The sequence below is a fragment of the Schistocerca serialis genome, chromosome 4, assembly GCF_023864345.2.
Source record: "Schistocerca serialis cubense isolate TAMUIC-IGC-003099 chromosome 4, iqSchSeri2.2, whole genome shotgun sequence".
Taxonomy (NCBI): Eukaryota; Metazoa; Arthropoda; class Insecta; order Orthoptera; family Acrididae; genus Schistocerca; species Schistocerca serialis.
In genome coordinates this window covers 832794952-832810834 of record NC_064641.1, presented here as the reverse complement: position 1 = coordinate 832810834, position 15883 = coordinate 832794952, and the positions used below count along the sequence as shown (strand labels likewise).

Sequence of the window (15883 nt, the reverse complement as noted above, 5' to 3'; positions counted from 1 at the left end):
ACCTGTCATTGATTTGTGCTAAAAACATGACACTGAGTGTGGTTTCTGACCACCGAACTCAACTCATCTTACACAACCTATAGATGTTGCAATGTTTAGGCCATTGAAACAGGCTTGGCAAAAGGTTCTGGAGAAGTGGAAAAGCAGAACTAACAAGTGTTCAGGAATTGATAAGAAATATTTTTCTTGATTTTTGAAAGAAACCCTTGACATGTTATCACCAACCATAGAAAGAAACATTTGTTCAGGTTTCAAGAAGATTGGTATTTATCCTTTCAATGAAGAGCAAGTTCTTGGAATCTTGCTGTCTGAAGAAAGTGGAGAAGGCAGCTCTGGCACTGTTAATGACAGCCTGGTTGAATTCGTAAAGCATCAAACATGGCCTGATGATAATTTGCCAAAACCAAGTAGAAAAAGGAAACTGAACATACCACCTGGCAGGAGTGTTCATGCACATGACTTGTCAAATTCAGTGAATGAATCAGAAGAAGACAGTGATGGTGACAACAGTGATCACAGTTATGAAGAGAGAGAAGACTCCACACTTACTCATAAACCAAAGAACTGTCTACTGATAGGGTGTTACACTTTGGGGATTGGCTGAAAGTGAAATTTGAGAGCTTAAAGAGGGCTCCAAAATATTTTATTGGTAGACTTACCAAAGTTTTGCTTTAAGGAAAAACATATGTGGCATTATTTTTTAGACAAAACTCCAAAGACAATAGTGTTTATGTTTTCTCAGTTGTAGAAGATTTATCTGAATTTGATTCTATTCAAGTAATTCAAGTCATGAAAGAACCGTTAATAAGATGAGGCAGACATATTTTTAATTGATGTTTTAATATTCTAAAGTATTAAAGGTAAATTTGTATTTTTACAAACCATTTTTATGTGCCTTTTGACCCCTGTGCCAGTTGCAGTAGGGTTCTGTGAGCTATATTTATCACTGTCCCTATTGACCCCTACCAAGTGGTAAATATGGACACTGTATAATTGCTAATTACTACAAATTATATTAAGCAATACCAAATATACCTAGTTTCAAGGTTGAATGATTATACTATCTTCCACTTTAATGATTAAAAACTTATATTCAGACTGTATTTCTGGATTTGTTATTTAAAAACCTGAAATTCTGTCCCTATTCACCCCAGTTTATGGTACAGAAAAAATCTTTAAGAAATTTGGCATGACTGATTGTAAACCCATAACTACTCCTATGGCAGTAGGAGTGAAGTTAAATATAAATGAGGCATATGTGGAATGTGATAAGAATGTTCCATGTTTAGGAGCAGTAGGAGTCTGTTATATTTGTCTCAAACTTTACGACCTGACATTGGTTTTGCCACCAATGCAGTGAGCAGATATTGCAGGGACCCAAAGGAAAAGCACTGGAAAGCTATGAAAAGGATATTCCAATACCTAAGAGGAACTTCAACCATGAATTGAGATACCACAGAGAAGACAATGCAAAACTAGAATACTACAGTGATGCAGACTGGGGGAGTGAATTGGGAGACAAGCACTCCAGTACTGGTTGCTGCTTTAAATTAATGGGGGGGGGGGGGGGGGGGGGCAGCCCTCATTTCATGGTCATGTCCAAAGCATAAAACTGTTGCATTGAGTACTGTAGAGGCCGAGTATATGGTGCTATCTTATACTACACACGAAGCACTGTGGCTAAGAATATTAGTATGTGAAATAGAACCCAATTTAATTGTGGAACCTATAACAATCTTGTATGACAATAAAAGAGCCATAAATCTACATAAAAATGATGTCACTAGTACTAGGACAAAACATATCGATATAAGGCACCATTTTATTTGGGACAACATAGAGTGACAGAACATCGCTGTGGACTACCTGTGCACAGAAGACATGTTGGCTGACCTTCTGACAAAACCCTTGGACAAAGAGAAGTTTGAAAAGATTGTGGGGCTATTTGGTTTATCTTGTGAAGGCAAGCCACAAAATGTGTGTTCAAAGAGGGGTACTGGAATTGTGTGAACAATATATTTCATGTGAGATGGCAGCAAAGTGCATCATGTCGAATATAATAGACCTCTCTCATATGTAATGTAATGTTCCTTGGTTGTTGTGTTCGATGTATTTTACCTGGAAGTGCAAATATAGTTACTGGCACTAAATGTCTTTTACTCACTATTACTTATTCAACTGTATCGACTCTAATAAAAATACTAAAATGTACCCATTTCTCATTATCTGGTATATATGTTCCAGATATAGTTGGAGGAGTAAAACAGTACAGTGTGATATCAAGGATTATTAAAGTTAAAATACAGTGTGAACAAGGTTTGTTGGTAATACCATCTCTGAAGATAGGTTTTATGTTCAAAGTGGACTGTTTGATGGAGAAAAAACAAAAGCTGAATTTTTCTGAAAGTGGTGTTTACATTGCTAAGTGACTAATGTGGAATTCAAAACCCAAAACCTGGAATCCAGAAACCAGAACCTGATACCAGTTCTGGGTATGCTATCAACAGAGTTCAGGGGCAGCAAAAATTTAATTTTCAACCTTTTGCAAAACTATTTAGTGAATTTAAAAGTTCAAATACTATCATTGAATCATTAAAAGATAAAATCTTATATTAATAACGTAACACAGTAAGACAAGTATTACATTTGGAAACAGGGTTTGTCTTGAGGCAGCATAAATGATGGGGTGCAAATATCTGGACTTAAGTCATTCACTATTTGAGAATGAGAGTGCTTGTTGATTTCCACCAAACTTAACACATAATTACAAATTTTTATGAAACTTTTTCTCACCAACAATCCCCACAAAATGATAAAAAGATTAGTGCTTGCTACATTTTCTGTACTCATGCAGAAAAATTTCAGCATCAGACATGATATTTTCATTTATTACTTCTTTACTATCAACTCTATTGACAAGACGATTTACTGTCAGATTCTACACTGAATTTTCAGCTGAGTTAGCCCTTCTTCTAACTGCAGTCTATTGCAGATCCATTGAACAGAAAACATTGCCCAGTTCTTGCAAAAAGCACAGGTCACACTTGTCTACAAGAAGGGTAGTAGAAGTGATCCACAAAACTACCATCCAATATCTTTGACATCACTTTGTTGTAGAATCTTGGAAAATATTCTGAGCTCAAACATGATGAGGTATCTTGAACAGAATGACCTTAATGCCACCCAGCGTGAATTCCAAAATCCTCGATCATGTGAAACTGAAGTCGCTCTTTTCTAATATGGCACACTGGAAGTTTTGGATCAAGGCATTCAAGTAAATGCAGTATTTCTTGACTGACTCAGTACCATGCCTATGATTAGTGCACAAAGTATGATCATACAGAGCATCAAGTGAAATTTGTGACTGGATTGAAGACTTTTGGTAGGGAGAACACAGCATGTTAACTTGGATGGACGATCTTTGTCATATGCAGAAATAACTTCAGGTGTGCCCCAGGGTGGTGTGCTGAGATACTTGCTGTTCATGTTGTATATTAATGACCTCGCACACAATATTAATAAGAACCTCAGACTTTTTGCAGATGATGCAGTTATCTGTAATTAAGTTCTATCTGAGAGAAGCTGGATAAATATTCAGTCAGATCTTGATTAGATTTCAGAGTGGTGAAAAGACTGGCAATTTGCTTTAAATGTCCAAAAATGCAAAAACTGCACTATGCAAAATTAAAAAAAACCTAGTTGTCTCTGACTATAATATCAATGAGTCACTGCTGTAATCAGCCAACTTATACAAATATCTTGTTGTAATGCTTTGTAGGGATGTTAAATGAAATGATCAATTTGGCTCAGTCATGAGCAAAGCAGGTAGTAGACTTTGGTTTATTAGTGGAACACTGGGGAAGAGCAGTTAGTCTACAAATCACTCATGTAACTGGTTCCAGAATATTGCTCAAGTGTGTGGGACTCACACCAAATGAGACTAACAGGGGATACTGAACATACACAGAGAAGGCCAACATGGTTGGTAACAAAATGGTTCAAATGGCTCTGAGCACTATGGGACTTAACAACAAAGGTTATCAGTCCCTTAGAACTACTTAAACCTAACTAAACTAAAGACATCACACACATCCATGCCCAAGGCAGGATTTGAACCTGCAACTGTAGTAGTCACGAGGTTCCAGACTGAAGCACCTAGAACCGCTCGGCTACCGCAGCCGGCAGTTGGTATCAGTTTTGGTGATAAATGGGAGAGTGTCACAGAGATATTGGGTTTTACTATGGATACTGTTTTGATTGTATTTATTCATTATTTCTATTTATTTATCCTATAGTATAGTTATGAAATTACTTGGTATGCTTTTCATACAAATATATGATCTTTCTAAAAAATTTGTCATCCATGTATTCTTATATGAAATCTAAATGAAATTGGCTAAAAATAATAATTAATGTTAATATAAATTATATATTACATTAGTGCATAAATCTCAATTTTTCTAATGTACAGAATTAATGTCACAAAATAAATAAAAGTAACTTCTTTGAAAATCATCTCTGATATATGATAGTTTATTGCTGTAAGTTGATGTCATGTTGGCAATCTGTGTTACGTTGTTTCGTGGTTATGGCCCCACTGAGTTAAGTTTTGTTTCATCTCTATTTTGTGAAGTTATTCTGTGTATTAAAGATATGAATCTAATTTAAAGAACTATGTGATGAGAAGTATGACATGTACTATATTTGCATTCAATAAAAACAGCAAAATAAACTGAGATGACAAAAGCCATGGGATACATCCTGACACAATGTCAGACCTCCTTTTGCTCAGCATAGTGCAGCAACTCAACATGGCATGGACTCAACAACTCATTGGAAACCCATGCAGAAGTACTGAGCCATCCATGATTGCAAATGTATTACTGATGCAGGATGTCATGCATGAACTGACCTCTCTATTATGTCCTGTAAATGTTCAGTGGGATTCATGTCAGGTGATTTGGGTGGCAAAATCATTCATTTGAATTTTCATGACTGTTATTCAAACCAATTGTGAACAATTGTGGTTCTATAATATAACATTGGTGTTTGAGAACATGTCCATCAATGGCTGCAAATTATCTCCAAGTAGCCAAACATAACCATTTCCAGTCAGTGATCAGTTTGGTTGGACCATAGGACCTGTCCAGTCCATTTAAATGCAGCTCACACCATTATGGAGTCAACACCAGCCTGCAGAGTGCCTTGTTGACAACTTGAGTCCATGGATTTATGGGGCCTGCACCACACTTGAACCCTACCATCGACTCTTACCAACTGAAATTGGAACTCATATGACCATGCCATGGTTTTCCAGTAACTTAAGGTCCAACTGACATGGTGATGAGCCCAGAAGAGATGCTGCAAGAGATATCATGCTGTTAGCAAAGTCACTCATGTCGAATGTGTGTTGTTATCCCCCATTAATGCCAAATTTTGCCACATTGTCCTAACGGATACATACATCATATAGCCCACATTGATTTCTGTGGTTATTATATATGGTGTTCCTTGTACGTTAGATTTGAGACAACTCTACACAAATGCTGCACTCATGGCTATCAGCCACTGCATTGTCCATGGTGAGAGAAATGTCTGAAATTTGGTATTCTCAGCACATTCTTGACACTGTGGATCTCAGAATACTGAATTCTTCAATGATTTCCAAAATGAAATGTTCCATGCATCTAGCTCATATTATAGATGCGAATTTTTTACTAGGATTTGTTTACATTATCATATACTACAAGTTATGTGATTATTCCAATATAGTACACTTTGTGTTCCTAGATTAGATTAGATTAATACTTGTTCCATAGATCATGAATACGACACTTTGTAATGATGTGGAACGTGTCAGGTTAATAAAAGATGTCTGTACAAGATATTACATTACACAAAATATTGCATGACACAAATGTTTAAGTTGTTGTTGTTTTTCTTTTTGTTTTTTTTCCCCCCCTTAATTTATATCCAAAAATTCAGCCAATGAGTAGAAGGAGTTGTCATCTAGAAATTCTTTTAATTTATTTTTAAATGTTAGTTGGCTATCTGTCAGGCTTTTGATGCTGTTTGGTAGGTGACCAAAGACTTTTGTGGCAGCATAATTTACCCCTTTCTGTGCCAAAGTCAGATTTAAGCCTGCATAGTGAAGATCATCCTTTCTCCTGGTGTTATAGGTATGCACACTGCTATTACTTTTGAACTGGGTTGGATTATTAACTACAAATTTCATAAGTGAATATATATACTGTGAGGTTACTGTGAGGATCCCTAGATCCTTAAATAGATGTCTGCAGTATTACCGAGGGCGGGCTCCAGCAGTTATTCTGATTGCACGTTTTTGAGCAATGAATACTTTTCTACTCAACAATGAATTACCCCAGAATATGATGCCATACGAAAGCAGTGAATGAAAGTAGGCATAGTAAGCTAATTTACTGAGATTTGTATCACCAAAATTTGCAATAACCCTAATAGCATACGTAACTGAACTCAAACGTTTCAGCAGACCATCAATGTGTTGCTTCCAGTTTAACCTCTCATCAATGGACACACCTAAAAATTTTGAAAATTCTACCTTAGCTACAGAGTTCTGTTCAAAGTCTATATTTATTACTGGAGTTGTGCCATTTACTGTACGGAACTGTATATACTGTGTTATATCAAAATTTAAAGAGAGTCTTTTTGCTCTTAATAATTTTGTGAAAAACATCATTTACAATTACATCACTTAGTTCTTAGTTTTTGGATGTTATTACTATACTTGAATCATCTGCAAAAAGAACTAACTTTGCATCTTCATAAATGTGGAATGGTAAGTCATTAATGTATATCAAGAACAGTAAAGTACCTAAGACCGAACTCTGTGGGACCCCGTACTTGACAGCCCCCCAGTTTGAGGAATCAGCTGTTGTTTTAACATTACATGAACCACTTATTTCAATTTTCTGCATTCTTCCAGTTAAGTATGAATTAAACCATTTGTGCATTGCCCCACTCAAACCATAATGATTTAGCTTATCTAAAAGAATTCCATGATTTACACAATCAAAGGCCATTGAGAGATCACAAAAAATAGCTAAAGGTAATGTCTGGTTATTCAGAGCATTTAATATTTGGTCAGTGAAAGCGTATATAGCATTTTCTGTTGAAAAGCCTTTCTGAAAACCAAACTGACATTTTGTTAGTACTTTATTTTTACAAATATGGGAGGCTACACTTGAATACATTACTTTCTCAAAAATTTTTGATAGAGCTGTCAGAATTGAGATTGGGCGGTAGTTGTTGACATCCGACGTATCCCCCTTTTTATGCAATGGTTTTACAATGGCATATTTCAGTCTATCGGGGAAAACACCCTGCTCCAAAGAGCTATTACATACGTGGCTGAGAATCCTACTTATCTGTGGGGAACAAGCTTTAAGTACCTTGCTGGAAATGCCATCAGTTCCGTAAGAGCTTTAACTTTTCAGTGAGTTTATTATTTTACTTATTTACTGATTTACTGATAGTGTATTGTTACATGCTATCCATTTCATTCTCTACTATGTAGCTCATTCTCTACTATGTAGCTGAAGTGAAAAGTTCTGAAATAAGTGAAAAGTTTATAAAGTGTAGGCCCAGTTCTATGTTTACTCTTTGTTTCGTCATCCAAAGGCTACAGGTTTAATCATTTCTGTTTTTCTAGAAGTTTTGAATAGTATCCGAACTTTAGGCATAAACTTTCTAAGAAATTTAATATATTGATTGACTTGTTAAGAAAGTTATTTTTGTTTAACTTAGACTAAACCTAAAATTTGTTTTCTCACACTTTAGAAGTGTGTGGTTTGCCATAGGATTGTTAGTTCTGGAGTGTTGTGTGAGGGTTGTTGCAGTTTCTGTCATGTAGGTGGCTCTAGCGGTGTGGGAATTGAGGAGGGAATAAACAAAGTTCATTGGTTGTGTAGGATTTGCTGTAGAGATAGGAAGGTAGTGGAACAGGAGGAAAAGAATGCTGCCCTACAGGCAGAGCTAGATAAAGCAAAGCAAGATCTTGAAAGATTGAGGGGAGAGAAGGGAAAAGAAAGGTGGGAAGCAACAACAGGTTCTAGAAGAAATAGGAGTAGGACTTTCTCAGACAGTGTTGTGAATGTGGAAAACAGGTTTGATCTGTTGTCACAATTGGAAACTGATGAGTCACAAGAAGATGTAGGAGTAGACAGAACACAACAAAATTTTCAAAAAGCTTTTTAAAGTAAGAAGTCAGAAAACTTTGTGAAGAAGAAGTAAGTTTTTTTATTAGGAAGTTCACATAGTAGTGTCGGCCAACTGTTGCAGAATGAACTAGGGTTAGGTTACCAGGTCACAAGGTGACCTGTCAAAAGCCTTTGACTGTGTGAACCATGGCATTCTCTTAAGTAAATTAGAATATTATGGTGTCATTGGTAATGCTGTGAGGTAATGCTGTGAAATGGTTTGCGTCTATCTAACTAACAGAAAACAAACAATGTCATTGAGAAATACCTGTGCAGTAGGCAGTCAGTCTTCATCTGTTTGGGAATTAATTACATGTGGTGATCCTCAAGCTTCCATCTTGGGTCGATTACTTCTTCTTGTGTACATTGATGACCTCTTGTCTGTTACATTGCCAGATGCTAACACTGTTTTGTTTGCAGGTGATACATTGTTGTCGTTTGTTGTGGTCTTCAGTCCTGAGACTGGTTTGATGCAGCTCTCCATGCCACCCTATGCTGTGCAAGCTTCTTCATCTCCCAGTACTTACTGCAACCTACATCCTTCTGAATCTCCTTAGTGTACAGATGATACAAACATTGCAATAAGTAGCAAGTCAAGTATAGGTTTATAAATAGCTGCTAATCAAATTTTCACTGGCATTAAGAAATGGTTTAAAGCTAATTCTCTGTCACTGAACTTTGAAAGGACCCATTATATGCATTTCAGAACCTGTAAGAGATTTCCTTCCAGCATGTATATAACACATGAAGACATGCAGATCAAAGAGGTTGACAGTGTTAAATTTCTGCAATTACAACTCGATAATAAATTCAGTTGGGAAAGACATACTGCAGAATTGATGAAGCACCTAAACAAGTCTATATTTGCCATGAGAATGATGTCAGATGTAGGAGACATAAATATAAAAAAAAACTTGCATACTTTGCTTACTTTCTTTCTATTATGTCATGCAGGATTCTGGGTTAAATCATAAAACTGAGCAAAAGCTTTTAGCATGCAAGAGTGTGTAATAAAAATCATTTGTGGTGTAAATTCAAGAACATCATGTAGAAGCCTGTTCAAGGAACTCTGTATTCTAACCATTGCTTCTCAGTATATTTATTCCTTAATGACTTTTGTTGCAAGTAATATATCTCTTTTTCCAACCAATACCTCAAAATATAGTATTGTGGTGTTGATAGGTCACATCGACCACACAAATTGCAATCTTTGGAATATTAACTTCTCTGATGAGTTGCCTTTGTACTTCATGCAGTGTTCATGTGTATCAGTCTTTATGGTAAAATATGTGTGTGTATAGAGAAATTGGGAGCTGTTTATTACATATATCATGATTTGTATCTGGAATCCCATATTGGTGACCCCAGACAAAAATGTTCTATGTCTTCCGCGCCTTCTGCACCGGTCTTATAGAATCAACAGGTTTCATGTCCAATGCCATGGCTACATCACCGAACATTCTTTATGAAGATTCCAACCCTACAACTGCTCACTCCTTCCACAGTACCGTTTGCATCTGCTGTGCCAGCCTTCTGCGTCATTTCCGAGCTGGACAATGTCAGTGGCATTCCTGCAATTTCCGGTCCAGATTATGGGCCCTCATTATGCGACACTCACACGTTCACTCCCCTGGTACTGGCCGTGCCTGCTGCATCATGTTTTCAGGTATCTTCTGAGACATTACAACCAGCCATTGTTCCGAACATGTGTGCTAGTAACATTTCCGCTCTCAGCAGGAACTCTTGTGCAGTAGGACCACAGGCCTTCCAAGATATGCCAAAGCCACCTTTGTCTCCACCTCCAGGCCGCCTACCCAAGCTACCTCCCCTATACAAGGACAATCCAGTTTCATGGTTCGCACTAGTGGAGCACCTCTTCTAGCTGCATCAAGTGACTGCTGAAAACTCCAATTCCTACGTTTGGTCACACACTTTCAAGACCACTTGGATTTAATTTGTGATCTACTTTAGCCTCCACCACCACCAAAGTATGAGTCTGCCAAGAAAATGATATTGGACCAACTTGTCTGCTCACCACAGGAATTGATAATCAAAATTCTGTACGAGAAGCACCTGGGGGACTGCTCTCTGTCACAACTTTGTCGCTGCCTCAGGTTACTCATGAGTGAACACACAATGCCAGACATCACTCTGTGGGCAATATAGTCTGCCAAGTTACCTACTGACCTACAGATACACCTACTGCCACACTCTTTCGAGTCTATTGATTCTCACCTATGCATCGCAGATCAGCTGTATGCACTCCTGTGCCAGAAACACCCAGCTCATCCCCCATCGCTGTGTGACACTACACCTCCTGTTTACCAGCCATCTGCAGGCAGGGGCAGGGCTCGTTCCACTTCCACACCTTCTACACCACCAGGCAGTACTCATTCACTCTCTCCTTGTTCCGAGCACTCAAGACTTGCCCTTGCTCCATACGTTCCGGTTTACGTCCCAGAACAGATCAATGGGGACAAGCCTCCACCACTATCACAGCCACCACCACCACCACATCCAGCTCATCCATACTGTTGGTACCACAGGATTTTTGGGGCTGAGGCCAAGAATTACAGGTTACCTTGCCAACACCCAAATGCCGACAGGTTTCCCCTAGCATTGCACTCCATCCACTCATCCCCTCGGCTGAGCAGTCATTTATACGTGATGACATTTCATCACAGATTGTCTACCTAATTGACACTGGAGCTGATGTGTCTATCATACCTTGATCGTTGGCTCCTACCGGCTTTTCACCAACAAAGTCTCTCCTGTGAGCTGTCAACACATCAACGTTACAAACTGTCGGTTCTGTGAAAGTGATGGTGCACCTATTCCCTTCTCTGCATTTCCTGTGGACCTTCTACATCACCAACATTGATGAACCAATTCTCAGTATAGATTTTTTGTCCCATTATAAGCTCTCCCCGAACGTAGTTCAGTGTTCAGTGTTACACCACCTGTCTAACACTCAGATATTGTGCTCCAGCACCCATACTCCTCATTCCGTTTCCGCCATAACATGGGATTTAGTTCACGAGTGTTCTGCCCTTGCAGGCAATATTGTGACCTGTGTCACTAACCTACTTTCAGAATATGACTCATTGGTGCACCTCCACTGGGAGAATGATGAGCTGAAACAATGCATTGCTCACACTTACAATGAGATCACTGTGGCCCACACCTCACTGTTGAAACTGCAATCCACAGTTCCTTCACCAGATCAAACTTCATCGCCAAGCATCAGTTCAAACACTCATCAGGTTAGTTCAAAAATATTCATTGCATGTGACAATTTGCATTCAGTGACCTCCACACTGCCCAAGCATCCACTATGCACAGTGCCTCATGTTTCAAACAGTGTCTCTAATAACAGTCGCTTGTGCAGCACGACCACATCCACTAAGCAGGCAGCCTGTTGATAAACATTCCCCCCTCCCACGCACCATCCGAGCAACTTGGCGGCCATTGCTGTCCCTTGCGCAACACTAGCACCTCTCTCACCTGCACTGGTTATGCAAGGCAAAGTTAACAACAGACAGTCACTGCGTGCCCCACTCCACTCTGTGCTGCATGCGCTGCCAACATCTACAAACAAGCACACACCGTGCTCGCGTAATAGGCATGTGACCTTCATGCTGCCTTTTCCCACTCGCACTAATGGCTATACCTCATCATGCCCCACTCATCCGAAAATTCCACATCAGAATGTTACTCAGCCTCGTGTGCGGTTCTCAGTCTCTTCCATCACTGACGGAATGACACACAAGGTAATTACTACTGCCGGCCCTCCTATTATTCACAAGGTTAGATGCATCAAACCCATTAAGTTGTGTGCAGCATGGTAGCAAATTAATGATCTTCTGGAGGCATGCATTCTACAGCCATCAGACAGCAATTGGTCTTCACCAATTCACCTCATCACCAAACATGACATTTCTTTTCAAATGTGTGGTGATTACAGACTTTTAAATGCTCGCACTGTCATGGACAATTACCCCATTCCAAACATAAACGATTTCACTCATATGTTATTGGGCACCACAATCTTCAGTGTGTTTGACTGCAAACATGCTTATCACCAGGTTCCCATAGTGCTGGAAGAAATTCCAAAGACTGCGATCATCACTCCACTCGGTTTGTTCCCGTACAACTTTATGCCATTCGGCTTAAAGAATGCAGCATAAACGTGGCAAGTTTCATCAACTCAGTCTTACGACGATTTGAGTTCTGCTTCACATACCTGGATGACAAACTCATTTTCAGCAAATTGACTGAAGACCACGAAGGTCATTTATTCCAGGTCCTCCAGACTTTGGCATCCAACAGTGTTGAGGTCAACAAAGAAAAATTCCAATTGCATCAGTCTTCTGTGACATTTCTGGGTTACACTGTCTCTGCAGACAGAATATAGCCTCCCAAATCCCACATGCAGGTTATCACATCATTGCCACCCCCAGCTACTTACAAAGAACTCAGACATTTCCTAGGTACTATAAATTACTTCCACCATCATCTACCTTCTGCCGCTGCTGTGCAGGCCCTGCTGATGGACTCGCTCTCCAGCAAACAAACTTCGGGTGTTAAACCAGTCCATTGGACTGAACCCATGCTACAGGTTTTCAGGGTTCTTAAAACAGCTTTAGCTCATGCAGTCATACTTGCCCACCCAGATCCATCTGCCGATTTGTTCATCACTACGAATGCCAGTGACATAATGGTCAGGGCAGTATTACAACAGAGCAAAGGCGACACAGTTTCACCACTTAATTTCTTCTCCAAAAAACTTTCTACAGCACAGAAGAAATATTCCGATTTTGATAGAGAGCTTCTGGCAGCGCACAAGGCCATCAGACATTGCCACACTGACATTGAGGGCCATCCTTTCTTCATTCTTACTGATCACAAATCACTGGCAGATGCCTTCTGCAACCTGCAACCCACCAGAGGATACTCCCCCCCAACGTTTCTGCCACTTCAACCTGGTCTCTCAATTTACTACGGACGTACGCTACATGAAAGACACAGAGAACATCCCTGCTGATTTCCCCCAGTGGATCAATGCTGTTTCAAGTATTGTCAATTTATCCAACCTCGCCGCTCTATGAGCTTCAGATGGGGACACTCATGTTCTGCTCACGGACTCGCAGTCTTCACTCGTGTTTACCAAGGCTAAGTTCCCTAGCATTTCAGATTAAGTGTGGTGCGACTCTTCTACAGGCATTTTGTGGCCTTTACTACCACGCACACTGCGCCAACAGGTTTTTGACACCTTGCATAATCTTTGCCACCCTGGCATCCGAGCCACCACTCACCTCATCACCGAGCATTTTGTGTGGAAAGATGTGAACTGGGACTGTTAAACATGGGCACACAGCTGCATTTCCTGTCAACAAAACAAAAGAGGATGACACACCTCTCCACTGCTCGGCAAGTTTGACATCCCTAAGGGAGGTTTCCGTTATGTACCTATTGACCTTATCGGTCCCCCGCCTCCGTCTTTTAATAATTCCTCCACAGCCCCCTAGAAAATTTTGGTTGGCCCTTACGGCCATTATAGTTGGATGTGGAAAGCAAACTAGTTTGATTCACATACATAGTCTCTTCATGTATTTTCTCAGTTTTATGACATCTGACACCTAATGAAAATTGTGACTGGCATTTGGGTGCTCACACAGAGAGATTATTTTGCTCATGGCTGTACTGAAACCTGTGTGGAACCACCACCACTGCACAAAATGTTTAAACTGTGAGTAGTGTGATGTACTGGCCTGTCTATTATTGTCAGCTAATCACATTGTATCTCAGTATCTGGGAGGCACTGATCTGAGACAGGAGCATCTTGACTCTTCAGGTGCACCTGGCCCGGCTCAGTTACTGCATGCCCACTTGTAGCATAAAATGTCTGCTGATGTGTTTGTGGTGGGTAGCAAGAACATCCATATTGTAATGTGAAAACAGGTCTGCCATTTTCTGTTTAACTTCTTGTGTGAGCCCTTGATTTGTTATCTGGAACACCTGAATAATGAGGGGCAACTTACTAACTCATAGTTTCATGTCCACTTAGGTTCACATACTGTGCAAAAACTATGGAGTCTGTCTTTACAGCTGCTCACAGAAAACTGCTTGATATCACTGATGGTAGAAGTATGCCCTGTGATGTTACACAGTAATGTGGAATATTTAGCTATATTGAGTGGCACACACAGATTCTACAATGCCAAACCATTTTTTTGGGGGGGGGGGGGGGGCAGGGGGGGGGGGGTGGAAAACAGGGGCAATTTAGCCAACACAGGTTGGCACACTGCTGGAAATGTGTCTGTATGACACTAACTGAGATCATCCAGCAAATATAATCGAACGTAACCCCACTGATGTCACAGTGTGGTAGGTAACTCAGATTCCTTCATGTGACAGAAATGGATTCATCCCTCCAAAAACTGGTGTGGAAGCAGAGATTGAACTGGGAGGAGTATGAACACAAAAATCTGAAGCAGGTCCAGTAACACCTGTTGGTATCAGTCTCCTCTACTCCTTTGTTGGAAAGAAGTCTATAAGATTTATAACAAGGAACTGCACCATGTGGAATCCACATGTCATTGGGTGTGAGCTACAGGTGGACTGTAATCACTTTCACATGTAGCGCTATACTTGTATTGTTTCATATTGTTTGTTGCACTACACAATCCATTTGAAGCACCATTAATCCATGAAAGTCACAATAACTTTTTTTGGTCCACTGGTCTTGGTCCATAGTCTTTATTTTCCATTCCGGGAAAGGATCCACTCTGTTTCCTTTACCTGGAGAAGTGTTAGTTTTTTCATCTTCACCTCAACAACGAAAGGCCTACCTCCAGCAAGTCTTTAATACATTGAATAAATTAGGCATTTTCATGAACAAGAAAGACTGTCAAATATGCCAGAAGTTAGTGATATTTTTGGGACATTCTGTGTTGCACACCAGGATCAGACCAATGAACTAATAATACTGAGACCTAGGCCTACCATGTTTCAGGAATTCAGAAGGTTTTTTTGATGATAAATTTTTACAGGCAACATATTCCACAAATTGCTAGAATCCAGGCATGACTAACCACTGCTTTGGCTGACAAAAATATGAGGGGAAACAGCCTTTATATTGGACATCAGAAACTCTAGAAGTTTTGAAGTGATTAAACAGTGCTATCAGTGTGCTGTTACCCTGACCCGTCCCTTACTTCTGGTACATTTATCTGTTGTGACTAATGCAAATGAGCCCACTACAGGTGCAGTTTTGCTACAACACCCAACAACTCTTATGGCTCTTTTTACATAAGCTGACTAAGACCAAGCAGTTATGGCTGGCTTATGACTGTGAATTGTTGGCATTATATAAGTCACTACTTCAGAGAGGACATATAAGGCTGCCCCCTAACAATTTTTATTGATTACCATCTGTTAGTTCATTCAATATGTAATCTGAGTCAGAACAGTTCTCCCTATTATTTCAGACACACACAGCACATTCACAACCAACCATCAGCACATAAATGTGATAGATTATGTGTTCACCAATTACCTGCCATGCACTCACACACTTAGTACACTGATTGATTTCAGGCAATTAGCTATAGAACATAAACAAGAGGGGCAGTTAATAGCATTTT

The 15883-nt window shown here is 39.7% G+C and overlaps 1 pseudogene; it reads left to right on the top strand.

The window, feature by feature from the left end:
• The first annotated feature begins 211 nt into the window (after positions 1–211).
• LOC126474798 (F-BAR domain only protein 2-like) overlaps positions 212–15883 on the top strand; it is a 118142-nt pseudogene continuing 102470 nt past the window's right edge.